Source organism: Mesoplodon bidens (assembly GCF_964165515.1).
Source record: "Mesoplodon bidens genome assembly, contig: HAP1_SCAFFOLD_178, whole genome shotgun sequence".
Lineage (NCBI taxonomy): Eukaryota > Metazoa > Chordata > Mammalia > Artiodactyla > Ziphiidae > Mesoplodon > Mesoplodon bidens.
This window is the reverse complement of record NW_027671948.1, coordinates 232,537-251,004: the sequence shown is the minus strand read 5'-3', so window position 1 is coordinate 251,004 and position 18,468 is coordinate 232,537. Positions and strand designations below refer to the sequence as shown.

General features: G+C 42.8%; 1 long non-coding RNA gene and 1 pseudogene across 8 annotated transcripts in view; both read left to right on the top strand.

Annotated features, from left to right (window-relative positions):
- Window positions 1-18,468, top strand: part of LOC308610764 (centrosomal protein of 78 kDa-like) — a 425,259-nt pseudogene that overhangs the window by 178,604 nt on the left and 228,187 nt on the right. The window lies entirely within an intron of this gene.
- LOC308610753 overlaps window positions 5,653-18,468 on the top strand; it is a 112,466-nt gene continuing 99,650 nt past the window's right edge. For 2 of the 7 annotated variants that reach the window (XR_014014643.1, XR_014014644.1), the window contains exon 1: window positions 5,656-6,105. This is a non-coding gene — a long non-coding RNA (uncharacterized lncRNA). Of the gene's footprint in view, window positions 6,106-18,468 lie in introns of all 7 variants that reach the window. The other 5 variants (XR_014014640.1, XR_014014641.1, XR_014014642.1 and 2 more) reach the window with 5 other exon arrangements.

Sequence of the window (18,468 nt, the reverse complement as noted above, 5' to 3'; positions counted from 1 at the left end):
GGTAGGGAAAGAATGGTGGGAGGCTGGGAAGCTGGGGAGACCAAGGCAAGAGGAGCCTGGCAAAGGGAAAGGAAAGGCTTCCTGGTGCACACACAAGGGTCAAGGGCAATTTCAAAGAACTCAACCAGATTGCTACAAGTCCGTCTGTCCTCTTTCCACACTCGTGGGGGGAAAAGCATTTCACTGCCATCGAGGGGCTGCTCCTATTTCCTGTCTAGGAAGAAGGCCCACAGTGACACCAGTCACCCACCTGGCACGTCTCCACGCCTTTCTTCCCAGGCAACAAGCATCTAAGGACATTTCAAAGACAAGACTCCAACCCCCTTCATGGGGGGTGGGGGGGTGGCGGGCAGGGCTGAACTGCTCACACCCAGCTCCGCCTGTGTTGCTCCTGCCCCCCTGCTCAATCTAGCATCCACTTGGGGCTTTTCCTCCAATCACCCCAGCCTAACATCACTCCTCACTTTTGCTCTAGCCAAAGAAACAGTTCAACTGCTTTGCTAGTCACATTGTTTCTAACACACAAATAATTCCATAATGATCACTGTGCTGTTAAAGAGTTCCCCGAAGATGACCCTGTGTCCATCACCGGCCGGGGGTGGGGGTGGGTGTATGAGTTTGGTATTTCATTAACACCTGAGCTAAGCTCCCACAGCCCGTTTTTCTAGATGAAATCATGGACACACCCCTCACATGCTGCTCGCATTCCTCCTCCTCTCCCTAGACCACTTCAAGTATCACTCCCACTTCTGGCCAGCCGGCTGGTCCCCTGATCAGCCTCTCTTGGGGGGCATTCCCAGCATTTAATGGCAGCCTGTTGTGGGGATGAAACTCACCCTGGCCTGGGCTAGCCTGACCTGTGTTCTCAATGGTGGAACACACTTAGCTTTTCTCCAAGGGTATCCCAAGGTGGGAGAGATCCCCATCTACTCTTGCCGGAATGGTGGAATCACCCCAACCGCTAGGGTCTCCTGCCATGGCAGCAGGAGAAACCCCAAACTCCTGGCCTGTGCTTACAGTTGATGCAGCCCAGGCTACCACAGGCCCGGTGAAGACGGCGTGCTGCAACTCTCACTCGGGCTGCTCTGTGACCCTCTTAAACACTCGGGCAGGAATGGCGCCGCTTTACAACTCGGCCCCCTTCACTTGTAAAGTGGGAATGTTATTGCTAGCCTCCCTCCAGGGTGGGCTTCATAATCACGGGCCGGGCTCAGCACAGAGAAAGGCTGGAAAAATCCCTTTAACCAAAAGATGCCAAGACTTTCAGACCAGCCTGAATCTCAGGCCTGAAACGTAGGAAATTTTAAGAGGTGAGCCCTGCTGGTTACACCATTGGACTTCTCTGGTCCAATCAGCCTTCCCTAAAAGCTCCGTGGGAGGGGATCCATGGAGGAATGGAAGGGCTACCTTAAGAACCCCCATGTCCAATTTGAAAGTTTCTTTTCCCAAACTAGGTCCATCCACCCTTCCCCCAACCCCGGAGCCTTTTAGGGCAAAGATCTCAATTCCCCTCAGCTAAGGCCCCCCAAGACCTTACGCTAGTGTGACCTTACCCAGGCCAGTAATAACCCTGAAGGACGCCCACCCCGACTGCCCAAGATACCCATGGCCACCAGCTATGGGGTAGAGGCTCCGTGTCACTTGGAGCTTCTCAAAGACTGTTCTAACCACGACCCACAGGAGGATGACCCTTGAGGGCAAAGGAGATGGGGAGATAAATAGATACACGGGGATCCTAACCATCAGGCTTTGCCATCATTGCTACTTTTGGCCCTTCTAAAAGTGGGAAGCCATGTGCCCTTGGTCACCCAGTCTAAGCAAGATGTGCACGTGGTCCCTGCAGCATGGTCCTATGACTCACAGCACATATATCCCAAATTCATTATGGTTGTACCAATAGCATCACCTCACAGAAGCATCACCACAGCAACATTTACAAGTCACTGTGGCAACAAAGCACCCTCCCCACTGTTGAGTCATGCCCAGTGAGGCCTAAACAAGGTGAGAGGGTTCTGAGTCGCTGCAAGGCTCCCCAGGATTAAAATCCCCTTCTCTGTAGCTTAAGTATAATAGCACCTCCAGTCAGGGCTAACCTTGTTCAAAGTTACACCCACTACACAAGGAGTGCAGGGGATCTCTGTTCCAAAGTAGTTTACAAACATGCAGGTGCTCAGCTGGAAGAGAAGTTCCCTGAGCAAAGAAGTTTCATGAAGCCCCTTGACTGAGGCTTCCTCCAGCTCCTGGCCAGGCACTGCCACTGAGCAGGTCCTAGGCCTGTCCCAGCCAAGTGGCTGGCAAGGGAGATGGTTACTCCAAGTTTGAGAAGGAAGGGACCAATGCCTCCTTGCCCCGCCCCATCTTCAAATGCCACTGAGGGTTCCTAGTGATGAACTTCCAAGTCTGAGGAACCTCCAAACTCATTTGGTGAACTTCCAAAATAAAAATTTCACTCAGCCACCCACGTGATCATAAAGAATAAATGAGTATCTCAGCCACTGTGTTTTCAAGTTAATTTCTTTTTTAAACAAGCCCCTAGCAACAAGATGCACCCGCACCAGGACAACCAGGGCCGCGCAAACAGCACCCACCACCTTGGAAGCTCCTGGGCCCTCCATGGGTAGGGGCTGCCTCAGAAGGGGGAAGGCATCTTGAAGGCATCCTGGACCCTCTCTGTGACCCCTGCCCGCCCCAAATCCCCGCCCCAGCTCCCATGTGCTCACAGCTCGGCTCTCGGCCACACTGACACCCATGAGAAGGACCTGAGCCCATATCAGCTCAAGACATGATGGCCCAAGAACAAGAAGGCCCGTTCATATCCAGCTGAATGTAATGAACACCTGCTGGGCCTTGGACGTGGAGGCCGCAGTAAGAACAGTGGCCCCTTCAGGTGACTCTCCAATAAAAGGAATCAGGGCTCCTCAGAGAAATGACTGATTCTAGGACTGGGGCAGGAAATACACAAAATGAGCCTGGAGCACCTTGTGGTACCAGAAAGTCAGGAAGTGTTAAACACACACACAAACATGCATGCTAAACACATATACACACAGATACACAGACACACACAAACTCACACACCCCAAAGGGAGTATGTCAAAGGAGCACAGGCGCCAAAAGCAAAAGCTCCCAATGGCCAAAGCTGGAACAATTCAAACAACAAAATAAAGTAGTATTGGATTATAACCCAAAGGATAAAATAGATATCCACGAGTCTATACTGATATAAATAAATATCAATAATTGAATAAATTAATATTTGGGGGGAAATAGACAACGCTGCGTGGAAGAATTCCAAATACTTTATGTACATACTCTGTCCTCAAGGAGGTGGATCATAACTCTCCACTCTTTGGGTTTGTGCTTCACATAGTGACTTCCTTCCAACAAGTGTAGTGTGGAAGGGGTGGAGGAGTGACTTTTCAGTGGAGAAATCTGAGACACGACCTCAGCCAGGTTATCAAGGTCAACATCAACAGTCAAATCACGTTGATAGCATGTACCCTTGATAAGATGTTATAAAAAAGGCACTTTATCTGGTTGTCCTCCCAATAAACCATAATCCCAGTCTTACCATGAGAAAAGCATTGGACAGTTTACATTAGTGAGGTATGCTACAAAACACTTGATCACTGCTCCTCAAAACCGTCAAGGTTGGGGCTTCCCTGGTGGCGCAGTGGTTGAGAGTCCACCTGCCAATGCAGGGGACACGGGTTCGAGCACTGGCCTGGGAAGATCCCACATGTCAGGGAGCAACTAAGCCCGTGAGCCACAACTACTGAGCCCATGTGCTGCAACTACGGAGGCCCAGGCGCCTACAGCCCGTGCTCCACAGCGAGAGAGGCCACTTCAATCAGAGGCCGGTGCACTGCAACGAAGAGTAACCCCCGCTCTCCGCAACTAGAGAAAGCCCGCGCGCAGCAACGAACACCCAACACAGCCAAAAATAAATAAATAAATAAATAAATAAATAAAAAACTGTCAAGGTTATCAAAAACAAGAAAAGCCTGAGAAACTACCACAGCCCAGAGGAGCCTAAGGGGGCTTGATAACTAAATGTAATGTGGTGTCCTGGATGGAAGCCTGAAATGGAATTAAGGACACTAGGCAAAAGCCAAGGGAATCTGAATAAAGTACAGACTCTGGTTAATATTATTGTATTAATATTGGCTCATTAATTGTAAAAAAGGTACCACACTAGTGTACGGTGTCAATAATAGAGGAAATTGGGAATGAGATATATAAGAACTCTGTATTATCCCCTTAATTTTTCTGTATATCTAAAACCATTCTAAAATAGATATAGTCTATTAGATAAAACAAAAAAGGTAATGATGATTTGATTGTGACATCAGAGTAGTGATACTTTGAGATATCTATAAAACTGCCTTAGGAAATTGTCTGTGATATCTGCTGGGGATATAGTCACAGGTACTCCTAATATTATTGTGGTTTGTTGTCTGCATTTAGATTTAAAGGACATGCTAAATACTAAATTGCAGTTAGAGGTTAGTGAAATTAAAGATGTAATATTCCCATCCAGATTCCACATACACTTTGATACATATTAAGAATCCCCTGCTCTTTGGTGAGGTCTAATTTTATGAAAGTGAAACACAGAGAGATGAATTAGGTTGTTCCAGCTTTTAAAAAGCCCGCATTCTAGGGTCAAGAATTCTTACTGAGCCTTGTTGAAACTGTTTGCTACACTACCTCCTAATTTTGGAACTGCTAAACAGAGAGTTGGGAAGGCTTCCTAGAGTAAAAGTACTGCCTTGGCCTTGTGCAATTATACTGTTTAGGTTGCTGGACAAATCCAAGGATAAAACTGGCCTGGACCTAGTGATGGGCAATTCCAAAAGCAAGCTGAATGTGAGAAGTTCACTCACAGAGAACCCTAGTGTCAAAGAGCCTCTCTACTTGGGAATGGCTCAACACTGGGAAAATAAACCCTGGTTCAGCTGTAAAGAGAGCACATCCTTGGCCTTTTTTCCCCCTTAAATCCGGAAACTGATGATCTGGTCAGCTTAGGAGAGGGACGGAGGGAAGGAGGGAGGGAGGAAGATGAGAGAGAGAGAGAAACCTGTTAAGAGCTGGTGCCAATTTAAAGAGAGAAGGAAAGGGCTTATTATATACGTATATGCTAATATGATTCTTAAAGCCAATTCTGATCAATCCTTCGGGAAAGAAAGAGATGCAGCCATCTGTTAATGTGGCTTCAGCTTCTTTGTTTTCAAATGTTACAGCTGTCACCAGACCAGCCATTCCACTTGGGGCGAGGCCAGGGGGTTAGAGGGGGAACATCTGTCCACTAAGGACACCACTAAACAGCAACCAAATCTTGGGGCGACCCCTCTCTCTTTCCTCGAGTGCTTTCGCTAGCCGGTCCTACTTCCCCACTCCTTTGGGAGTTTCCTGTTTCATTACGTAGGCAAGAGGGCGAGAGGTCCCAGCTTTCCTAATTGTGAGTGGTTTGGCTGGGTGTGTACGTGCGAGTAACTGTGTGTGTGTGTGGGGGGGGGGAAGTGGAGCTCGCTACAAGGGGCTTAGAAAAACTAGTCGCCAATTTAAAATATTTTCGGAGTGTTTGAATGATATCTTAAGAGCTAATCCCACTCTCAAATTCCGCGAAATGAACAATACAGATAAGGAAGATGAAGAGGGTGGAAAACCCACACAGCGGAATGGAGCCGTCCATGCCGCGGGAGTGACAGGGGAGCGCTCAGAGGAAAGGCGCTCTGCAGGGAAAGTCACTCTGGCTCTTCTCTCTCGGTCCACCAGCCGGCGACGCTTCTTCTGTAAAAGCATTCCTAGAAAATAACCCTACAACCGGGAAGGGTAGCGATCGTTGAGCGCAGTTCCCAGGAGCCGGTGCCCGCAGCCGGGAGAGGCCCCTCTCCCCCCGCGGCTGGCGCGGAATGTGGCGATCCGGCCAGGGGCGGGGGATGACTTCCGGCGGCCGGAGCTCAGCGCCGGGAGCAGCTGCTGCAGCTGGCAGGTGGGGTGGGGGCCGGCCGAGCTGACCACACACAGACCCGGCGCGGCGGCACTGCGGCCCCGGGGCAGCCGGCGCCGGGGACATGCGCTGATTCGATCCCTCCGGAGAAGGTAAGCAGCCCGGCTATTATTAGCCTCGGCCACACTGCGCGGTGCTTTCTGCTTGGTTAGTAATGGGGTTTGTAATACAGAGGGAAGAAGGGGAATATCCCTGCCGCCTTCTGCAATGGGAAAAGGAGCAACAACTGAAATTGAAATGTTAATCAGCCAAGTGCTTGAGATTATTGGAGGAGCGGTGTTACTGGGCAAACAAAGAAGGCGGTCAGCCTCTGTAATCTTAAGATAATCAACCATTGCTGTGCTACACTCGTTTAGATATTGAAGAGGATTCCGAATGTAAAATAATTTGAGTTGCACTTTTACGTTGCTACCTTCAACCTTCGCTTGGTTAATTTGTGGTTTGCGAGCAGCAGGTTCTTGTCAGCAGCCTGGAGAAGTAATCGGAAATCTTCCTTCTCCTTTTGCGTTCCTCAGCCTCCTCCCTTTCCAGTTATCAGAATGGGTCTGCACATTTCAACGTCAAACATCCACTTCAATACTGAACCTTTAGAAAGAATCTCAAATTAGAGGAGAAATTTACCTCCTGGAGTTCAGCTTGGGTTGAGCAGCACTTGTCCCCACTTCTCCCTTCATTTACCATCTTCTCTTGTCAATCATTTCATTGATCCCCCCCCCCCCGGGGGATGCTGTGCTCATTAACAAACCAGCTCTTGTTAGCTCCTGTCCACCACCTGTGTTCCGTGACTGATTTTTCAAGGACCCAGAAAGGGCATTGCCTTATACCACGTTTGGACTGTTATCTGTGTCCTTCCCCAAAATGCATGGCATGAAAAATCCTTTAAGCCCAGTACCAATATGGTTTCCGATAACTCCCTTCATTGTAGTCACTGCAGCTACCAGATGGGTTTCAAGGACAGCAGAATCTATTGGGGTGTGAGAAAGAGGGCTCTACCTACATATTTTGTGCATAAGAATAGGTGGAAGTAGAAATGCAAATGTCGGTCTATCCCGTTTTTCTTGAAGGTTTTTTAGTCCAGCTAGGTTGTGAGACACCTAGCTGGGTAGGGTATGGGGCAAGTCCTCCTGCAAAAGCAAGCAGTGTGTTTGTCCTAGGATTCCCCCAATAACCTCAAAAGAGTTTCCAGAGAGACTTTTCCCACAGGCAGTCAGAAAGCCAGGGGAGGTGGCCAAGGTAAACCTCAGGTTATTTGGGCATCCTCAAGTTAGTCTCCCCTTTTAGGGGTTCTGACCTAGGATTTCCCCACAAACGCTTTGCTCCTGAGCTCAAGTACGCATTCTTGTTGCTCACCTAGGGATGTACAATTGAATGATATTCTGTGAAATGGTGAAGATTGCTATGGTGGGGATTGCAAATGTGCCACTTCACCAACAGAGAACAGTTGTAATAAGCCAGACTGTGTGGTGTCTGTGTGCCAATATTCCATTTAAAAAGAGATTTGTTATCTTTAAATCTGAAATTAAAGAGACAGTTTGACTCAAAAGGCCATGGATTTTATTTTAAGAAATTAAAATAGGAGATCAATAAAAAAGAGGGCCAGGGTTTATAGCTAAACTTCTTACTTTTTTTTTTTTTTTTTTTGCGGTACACGGGCCTCTCACTGTTGTGGCCTCTCCCGTTGCGGAGCACAGGCTCCGGACGCACAGGCTCAGCGGCCATGGCTCACGGGCCCAGTCGCTCCGCGGCATGTGGGATTTCCCCGGACTGGGGCACGAACCCGTGTCCCCTGCATCGGCAGACGGACTCTCAACCACTGCGCCACCAGGGAAGCCCCTTACCTTCTTTTTTAAATATTGCTTTAGAACAAGATACTGGTTCTGAAAAATCATGTTACTTCTATTATATATCGTTATTGTTTTTCTGATTACAAATTCTCTATTTATAAATACACTTTGGAAAGACTTGAGTTGGTTTCTTTGTCTCTATCTTCAGTATATGAGGCAGAAGGAGTGGAGGCAGGTGGGCAAATCCCACTCCAAATGGCCCACTCAGAGAACTGTTCCCCAGACCATGCAAAGCTCTGGACCGAAATTGTTTTGGCTGGTTGTTATTATTATCTTTAAATGTGGTTTGGGTTTGAAATATTAAATTTTCAATATTCTAAAATTTTGACTCAGGCACACCAAGTAAAAGAGAGAACAAAGAACAAGAATAGCAAAACTATTTTCCACCTTTCTTACCTAATTGTAAAATATTTAATTATATGAATAATTATTCTGAATAATAAGTGAAAAACATATTAAAATAATAATTCATTTTTAAGAAAGTAGCCCAAGGTTTATGAAATACAGGTTAGTGCAATTGATCTTAAGTACAGTAAAAATTTCTGTAATTTTAAAAGGTGTTTTTATGTTGAGTATTAGTACATGAAAATATGCTAATGATGGTTAGAAATTGAAATGTCTGTTACTTGGTTTCTGAAGAAACTGAATTCTTTGGCAAGAAATGGGTCAGGGTTAGGGGACTGGAGCCGCCAAAGCCGGCATCATACCTGCCAGTGATTTTATAGGTGAGATGAATGCATTAAGTTATGGATTAGGGTTGGAGAAGCCTTCTGGGGAAGAAAGAAAACAAGATAGAAAATAGAATTTGTTATTTTAGTGCAACTAAGATAATTAAATTTAAGTTATTTCTGAGTTTGGACTTTGTTATATTTCAACAATTTCTGAGGAAAGTTTCTAAATTCAAAGCCCTAGGTAGAAATAGTTGTATGATTTCCTATCCGAAACTGATTTATGACTCTATTTCCTTTGTTAAAAACGTTTCCCAGAGAAAGGCAAAATTAATTGCCCGGTGTTAAGGAGGAGGAGTAATACCAAATAGAAGGATGTACGCTATTAGTTGCTAAATGAACTGTGGGAACTTTTTTGTAGATTTGACAAGATAGAATTGAAATCAATCTGTTGCTTTCCAATCATGTAAAAAAAAAAAATTTAGTCTGGTGGGTGGTCGGTGTTATCAGTAATTGAAGACTTGAGTACCGATTTAGGATTCAAAGTTGCCTCTCCTTACAAAAGGCATTTTCTGGTGCTGCATTACTGCCATTAGCTACAATTGAAAGAGACTTATCCTGAGATTTTGAAAAACAGAAAAAGAAATAGTAGAATTAATAAGGCTTTGCCTCCACTGAGAATGGGTAGAAAAAGTGCTATTTTGAAAGTTATCAATGGCCTCTTAATTGCCAGATTTCTGCGCTGTTTCAACCTGCTCTTTATGTCTTTATTTTTAAGTTCTCTTCTAAGTTCTTTTTTAAAAATTTTACTGCTTAGTGTTTTATTCACTAAAATAGCATTTTTAATTGAAGTAGAGTTGATGTGTAATATTATATAAGTTACAGGTGTAAAACATTGTGACTCACAATGTTTAAAGGTTATACTCCATTTATAGTTATTATAAAATATTGGCTATATTTTCTGTGCTATGCAATATATCCTTATAGCTCATTTTATAATAATAGTTTGTACCTCCTAATCTCCTATCCCTATATTGTTCTTTTTTTTAAATTAAATACTTGTGTTCAAAAGTATTATTAATAAGTAATATATAAAGAGATATCTCTTTATCTAGTTTCTCAGTAATCCCCTTAAATTACCTCATGACCAGCCTAGAACAAGTGCTGTTTATTTCTAGTTTGTGCCTCATGATATCACGACTATATGTCTTCATTTGTTCCTTTCACTCACCCTGCTACACGTTGAAACCTTGCTCACAGCATACACTGCCTCTTCCATGAACCCTTCCCCATACCCACCTTCCTTCTCATTTCAGATGTGTTTCTCCCTTGTCTAAATTCCTATGGCACTTTCTATTTTGGTCTATCCTTTAGTTTGAACATGATTTGCTGTTGTAAAATAACCCTAGAGAGCAGAGTCTTTGACTAACAACTTTGTATTACCTGCAACTCATAATACAGTGCCTAGCTATGTATATGCAAAGTAGATGTTCAGCAGTTTGATGTTAGTGAAGAAATTAGCTATTATTTTCCAGGGGTGTATATCCACCTACTCTGATATCCAAGTTAGGCTCTAAATAATGTGTGCAAGTACGTTTTAGTTTAAAATCCCTATATAATAATATAGTGAAAGTACATTCAAACAGTTATATTCAACAAAAGTTATTGTGAGCTTACATGCCCTTAAGTGGATATTGGCTCATCCGTATCAAAAAGCATAGTAAGCATTACAAAAGAAAACTTCAAAGAAGACATTGTACCAGCTTTCAGTATGCTTTCATTCTACTGAAAACAAGTAAGCAGGGGAAGATGTCTTGCATAAGTAAGTACTAGTCTTAAAGCGCTCTGCTAGGTACTTTCATCTATGGTGTATAATTTCATCCTTCTACTATATGCTAATTTTACGCTGAGACTCAGAGATCTTACCTAAATGGCAGAGATTCTTTCCACATTCACATGCTGTTCTTTGAAGTGTTAACGAGTGAAGGAAAACTATAAAACATAATCAGAGTAGTTTAAAATGGTTTTGTGATCAGGCTTTCCAGTGCTTTTTAAACTTTTGGGTCTTAACATCCCCTTTAATAATTCAATAAAGGCTATGCATCCACTCCCCAAGTACATACACAACACACACACACAGAATTTTGCCTGTAATTGCAGGTGTTTGCGGACCTAATACAGCCCTCCTTTGCAAATGCTTTAAGGACACCTACGCTGGGCTCAGTTTTTCTTTTTGCTTGTTCTATGCTTAATATTTTTTTTTGCACCTATTAAAATTAAACAAATTGTTATCTGTTATAGTTGAGGTATAAACCTAAGCAGCTTCGTACTTTACAACTTTTCTTTTTGCATTTTTGTATTCTGTCCTTCTCTCTCACACAAACACACACATTTATATAAATGAGATCAAATAATACTTTTCTGTGAAGAGAATGCTTAGAATTTATTCTTAACAATTTTTCTATATATCACACGTCAGTGTTAGCTATAGTCATCATGTTGTACATTATGTCCATAGTATGTATTTATCTTACAATTGGAAGCTTGTACCTTTGACCGTCTTCCTCCAATTTCCCCTCCCCTGACCCTCTGTCTCCTGTAACCACAGGTCTGATCTCTTTTTCTATGATTGTTTTCTTTTTTTCTAGATTCCACACATAAGTGAGATCATATAGTGTTTGCCTTTCTTTCTCTGACTTATTTAACTTAGCATAAAGCCTTCAAGGTCCATTTCTGTTGTCTCAACTGGTAGCATTTCTTTGTTTTCTTACAGATGAATAATATTTCAGTGTGTGTGTGTGTGTGTATACCTATAATATGTATATACCTATAAATATATAAAACAACCTCTTTACCCATTTGTCCATCAATGGGCACTTAGATTGTTTCCATGTCTTGGCTATTATAAACAATGCTGCTATGAACATGGGGGTGCAGATATCTTTTTGAGTTAGTGTTTTCATTTTCTTTGGATATATTCCTAGAAGTGGAGTTGCTAGATATATGTAGTTCTAGTGTTAATTTTTGAGGATCCTCCATACTGTTTTCCATACTGGCTTTACCAATTTACAATCCCACCAACAGCACAAGAGTTCCCTTTTCTCCACATCCTCATGAGCATTTGTTATCTTTTGACATTTTTGAGGATGACTGTTCTAACAGGTGTGAAGTAATATCTCAATGTGGTTTGTTTTTTTTTTTTTTTTTTTTTTTTGCGGTACGCGGGCCTCTCACTGCTGTGGCCTCTCCCGTTGCGGAGCACAGGCTCCGGACGTGCAGGCTCAGCGGCCATGGCTCACGGGCCCAGCCCGCTCTGCGGCATGTGGGATACTCCCGGACCAGGGTACGAACCCGCGTCCCCTGCATCGGCAGGCGGACTCTCAACCACTGCGCCACCAGGGAAGCCCAGATCTTCATTTTTTTAAGGTCAGTTATTGGAGTTTTATTACTTTCCTTTGGTGGTGTCATATTTGCCTAATTTTTGTGATTCCTTACATTGGTATCTGCATATGTGAATAATTGGGCTCTTCCTCCAGACTTTACTGGGTATTATATTCAGTAGTAGTAGTACATGGGGCTATGAATTAGTTTCCTGGCAGAGAATCAGAGCTTGTATAGGACCTGGCTCTGGACAGGACCCAGAGCCTGTATAGTTCATTGTTTGGGAACCCAAATCAGGCCAGAGTGTGCACTTAATTCCCTGGTCAGGTGAGGGCACTGGTTTTGCCCTGCAGATGGTGGAGGCTGTGTTGTCTGTTCAAGTGCCACTGTATCTAGGGCTGTTTAATGGGCGTACATCTTCCCATGTTCTCTGGTTAGGTTCCCCAGTTGGACATGCTGAAGGCTGTATTCAGTGATGAGTAGGGCTATGAATTAGATTTCCTGCCTGGGTGCAGCAGGAGAAGCAGCTCTAAAGCCAGTAAAGCTCTTTGTTGTCTTAACTCAAGCTGATCCATACTCCACGTTCTGTGGCTGAACAAGGCCACTGGCTTGGCTTTGCAGACTATCAGCTCTGCCTATACCCTTCTCTAGGTTTGAGCACTGCTGGGCCGCACAGTTTCTAGGAGTTGTCACCAATCCTTCTAGTCAGATGGGCCAGGAAGACACTCTCCACAGCAGATGGGATGGGACTAGTCCCAGTTCCTTTGCCTGGGTGGGATGAGGAGGGGCCGCCCCAGGCTACTCTTAATTTCTCAAACAGGCTCCCCAGTTGGGAGGAGCTGGGAGCTCCTCTCAGCCTTGGATATGAATTAATCTCCGTGCCTGTGCATGGTACCGGATCCCTCCACACTTGATACTGGCTCTGCTTTGTACCAGAGCCAGTGATGAGCTCTGGCTGCCTGCCTCTTGGCTGGAGCACGACTGGGCCAAATAGCTTCCAGGATTTATTGCCAGCCCTTTTGGTCAGATGGCCAGAAGACACTGTCCACAGTGGGTGGGCTGTGACTCTGCTCTTTCCCTGGGTATGGTCAAACCAGGTTCAAGGGCCAGATGCGTATCAGGTGGATCTGTACCCTGAGTTCCCTGGTTGTAGTGCCCCGCCAACCTGGCTCTGTAGATAAGCAAAGATGCCCGTTGTGATCCCTACTTGGGCACTGCAGGTATGAATTCCATCTGTCACAATCCATGTGCTGGCTGTTGCATGCCCCTTCCCCCTTCATCACAGTCCAACTTTTAGTGGTCAAACCCTGCAGATTCCCCTGCAATCCCAGTGGAGCAGATTAGAGCAGTGGCTCCCACAAAGCAACCCCAATGCTAGTGGTGGTGCTTGCTGTCCCCCGGTTCTCTTCTCCTACTGGAGGAACCAGAGGTTCACGGGAGACCTCACCCATGGTGCTCCACTGGCCTGGGGGAGGGGCTGTGTGGTCAACATGTAGCTCCTTCTCTCACCCTTCTAATGCAGTCTGTCTTGGTCTCTGTGGTGCACGGGGGTGCTTCAGCCTCACCTCCATGTTCTAGGATTCTCTCAAATAGTGTCCTGTTTCCAAATAATTGTTAGTTGTTCCTCCTGTGGGGGACGCGGAGCCAGGAATGACCTTGGTGATGTCACCCCACTCTGGGCTTACTTTGACAATATGTGTGTCCTTTATAGCCCAGACATTTCTGGTACTTGAAATGAGGTTCTCCTTTTATTGTTCTCCCTGCTTTAGGACCTAAAATGGGAGCTCTTCCTTAGCACTGGCACAAAGGCTGCTGAGATGACTAGGAAGCAAGTGCCAAGGAGGATAGTGAATCAAAGAACCTTGATTCATGGAAAAGGAATCCCAGAAGGAGCTCTAAACATTACACACTCCAAAGGATTTATTCAGGGTTTTCCAATCGAAATCATTTTTACAAAAAAGAAACAGTTCTCAGACTTCGAGTAGTATACTGCCAAGTATGTGGAAGAACATTGCCAGCAGTTGAGTGGTGTGGTCTGCTTTGAAATATATTCAGTTTTCTTAGGATGGACATATGTCTACTTCAAAGTTACTATTTCTTTCTAGTAATGCTGTCTACAGTAATATATTTGCTTTTGCCAAGTTAAGAAAACAATGACATCCCTCCCAGGTTCTAAAACAATTACCAGCATAAAAATACATTAAAATTTTTCGCTGATACTTAAGGAAACCAGTACTAGCTAGCATTCCTACTGATGCTAGTATTCAAAGAGAGGCGTGACAAAACCATTAATCTGGAAAACACCGGGTTGGAAAGATGGAGAGAAAGAACTCAAGAGGACTACTTAAGCTGTTGCTTTCTTTACATGTCCCCAAATATGATAATAACCATGTAAGCTCCTAAAATAAGTGCAATTTTATGCAAACTTCATAGTATGCCTAGTAGGAGGTAAATTTTTACTTTACTTTATAGTATATTTTTATTTTGGTAAAATGTCCCATAATGTAAAATTTACCATTTTAACCATTTTTAAGTGTATCATTTATTGGTATTAAGTACATTCACAATGTTGAGCAACCATTACCATTATCCATTTTAAGAGCTTTCTTATTATCCCAAACAGAAACTGTACGCACTAAACAATAACCCCTTATTTCTCCCCTCCCCTTAGCCTCTGGTTAACTCTATTCTATTTTCTGGGTTTATAATTTGCCTATTCTAACTACCTCATATAAGTGGAATCATACAATAGTTGTCCTTTTGTGTCTGGCTTCTTTCACTTAACATAATGTTTTCAAAGTTTATGCATGTTATAGCACGTAGCAGCATTTCATTCCTTTTTAAAGCCATACAATGTATAGTGATTTTTAGTTGCAAAACACTTTTAGTACATTGTGTTTCTATTATATTAATGATATCTAGCATATATCACTACCATATTGCCTTTAGTAGATGCCCAGTAATGTGTACTATGAGTGAGCCATAATTTCATTCAGTCAAAACCCATTGATAAACATTTATTAAGTTCCAAACAGTTTTATGATTTCAAGAAATGTGGTAATGGACATAGAGGTTCATGTCTTTATGCACTGGAGCCTTTACTTTTGGTGGAAGAATTCTTGGAGTGGCATGGAATGGTATTTTGGGGTCAGAGATTATGCAGAAACATTTATAATTTGAATACATACATTGACTATAAAAACCATCAACTTCTTCAACAGATAATATTCCTGTATTTTATGTAACCATTTATGACTATCTTAAAAATGAATGCAAGTAATATAAGGGAATCCACTTAATGTGATTTGAGCAAGGAAACATTCTCACTTTTTTCATTTCTAGTTCATGGAAGAAAATTCCTATACACAAGTATTGAAATATTTCAAGTCTCTGGATCACACATTTCATCATTTCAAAAATATTACAGAGTACATCACGGATGTCAGTCAAGTCTTGTAACAACAGTGTAGAAAACTAGTAACATTTATAGCTAGTTTTTTTTTAAGCTTCAGCAATGGATCAATTCTCTCCAGCCTAATCTGTAATTTTAATTAGATTAATTTTTAAAATAAAAAAGATTAATTTTTAATTTAAAAGTATTTTTAGTTCATATTTATGTACCTGCATTATGGTAAATCTTTTATTTGGTTGTATTTTTTCTTAGTTTCTCTTTAGAGTATCTTTTAAAATTTATTTTTAAACAGAATAATTAAAGCCCAAAGATGAGAATGTCTCATTTAGGCTAAACTAAAGAATGTTGGAATAGCTGAAGTATGAACACAATTGGCACAACTTTTCACTACCCTCCTTAGAAGAAGACTGTTTTGATTTGCATGGTCCAAGAAAGGAGAGACAGATAACTTGCTGGGGATTGCATCCTGCTTTACTTAAATTAGACATTAACAGGCTAAAAGGGCAAGGATGAAGCAACATGTTTCTAACATATTTTTGAAAAGCTACTTAAAGGTGAAGGGTGGCGAGCACACAGACAGACACACCCTAGACATTTCACTACAGTATTTTAAGGTATGCCTTTTCTTTGGTTGATAGGGATGGAGGGACCTATGAATGAACATTTCTCCTATTTACTTTTGTCTTTATTGCTGTCTCATCAAACCCTCATTAAAAAACAGACATAAAACAAATAAGCATTCTGACTTTTGCCGAATAAGCAACAACAAGCTCACATCTTAAACAATGGACTGCAATGGCTATGAGACTGAGGATCCTTGGTCATTGCAACAGTAGCAGCAGCACAACCTGCTTTGTTCCTTCTGTTGTATACTGCAGGATCTGAGTATATATCGAGAAGTCAGTGATACCTTTAGTGCCATTTCTTACACTCCTCTCCATGATCTTTCACACTCAGGTTCTCTGGTCATCTCAATGGAGTGAAAAACCACCAGGATGCTAATACCCTCTATCCATTCACACAACTTAATGCTTCTGACACTTGCAGAAATAATGTTGAATCTGAATTGGTGGTACCCAATAAGAGTCACTAAGAATAATCCGTCAGACTCACCAAATCCAAATTCAGATTTAAAGGCCATCAAATTTTAAAGATAACGAAGATTTTAAGATTTCAATATTTGTTATATATATGGTCATATGTAAAAATTTAGAAAAGTAAAATTACATGTATAGGTTTTTAATTATAAGCTATATTCACTGGAGAATTAATGCATTTTTAAAAGAATTCATTCTGAAAAGATTACATTAGCACTTTTTTTAAACCACTACCCTCAAAAATAAATTGTGACAAATCATTGTTCACCCAAGTTTATGTCTCGTCTCAAGGAAGTGAGTTGTTCTTGGGGAAATTGCTTTCATCTAATTTGTGCTTTTCTGCAGTGGATCAAGCTGAAATGAAATGGGGCTGACATTCTTAACTATTATTACGCGCCCACATTTACCAGAATTACCTAGTGATCAGTACCGAAGAGTTTTATAATAAATAAATATGTATGTACTGAGAGTCTCCACTGATAAAAGTTAGTTGAGACATGGCTGGTGATCCCGTAGAAGAGATACCTAGCTTATATTTCTTACATCATCTCCCTAGGAGAAAGCAATCCAGGATTGCAAAGCAAGGCATGAGACAGTAGCATTTGGTGTCTTCTATAACTGTTTAGAGTTCTAGGGAGCTCATTGGTATTATATATTATGGTAAGCACTCAAATGTAAACTGTGACTTGAAAATAGTAAAATATCCAGACCGGAAAAATTCCTGCAACTTAAATGGTCAGTTTGGTATTTGGCTTTATTATAGGCATTTGCAAGATATTTATTAAACAACCAAATGAACCAATACCAGTTAATTTTGAAAACTGCCTTCCTAATACAGAAGAATTGGTATTCTACACAAGTTCCTTGTGACTATTTTTGTAGGTGTGGTGGGAATGAATTATGGATGGTACTACCCTTTCTCCTGTTTCTTGTCTGAGGTTTTGGTAAGGTGCAAGTTAGAGGTGATGGACCTTAAAGTTTGAGCAGTTCAAGACACGGAACCAGTAAGTCAGAAAGAGAAAGACAAATACCGTATGCTAACACATATATATGGAATCTAAGAAAAAAAAATGTCATGAAGAACTTAGGGGTAAGACGGGAATAAAGACACAGACCTACTAGAGAATGGCCTTGAGGATATGGAGAGGGAGAAGGGTAAGCTGTGACAAAGTAAGAGAGTGGCATGGACATATATACCAAACGTAAAATAGATAGCTAGTGGGAAGCAGCCGCATAGCACAGGGAGATCAGCTCAGTGCTTTGTGACCACCTAGAGGGGTGGGATAGGGAGGGTGGGAGGGAGGGAGATGCAAGAGGGAAGAGATATGGGAACATATGTATAACTGATTCATTTTGTTATAAAGCAGAAACTAACACACCATTGTAAAGCAATTGTATTCCAACAAAGATGAAAAAAAAAACAGTGAGTAGAATTCGAATAAGTACTAGTAGATATAAAAATAATAAAAAAGAAATTTTGGCAATAAAATAAATAAATAAATAAACACACTCAACCAAGCACAGTCCATTTTCCCAGGACAAGAAAACATATGACATTCTTCTTCTTTTTTTTGGTTTTTGTTTTGTTTTGTTTGCAGTACGCGGGCCTTTCACTGTTGTGGCCTCTCCCGTTGTGGAGCACAGGCTCCGGACTCGCAGGCCCAGCGGCCATGGCTCACGGGCCCAGCCGCTCCGTGGCACGTGGGATCCTCCCGGACCGGGGCACGAACCCATATCCCCTGCATCGGCAGGCGGACCCTCAACCACTGGCGCCACCAGGGAAGCCCCCCATTACTCTTCTTTTTTCAACCACAATGGATTTGAACTTTTAGAAAATTGAAAATGCAAGATACGGATTTTATTTTTTTTAAGTAATTTATTTATTTATTTATTTCTGGTGGTGTTGGTTCTTCGTTGCTGTGCATGGGCTTTGTCTAGTTGTGGGGAGCGGGGGCTACTCTTCATTGCGGCGCGGGCTTCACATTGCGGTGGCTTCTCTTGTTGCAGAGCACGGGCTCTAGGGCACACCGGCTTCAGTAGTTGCGACGCACGG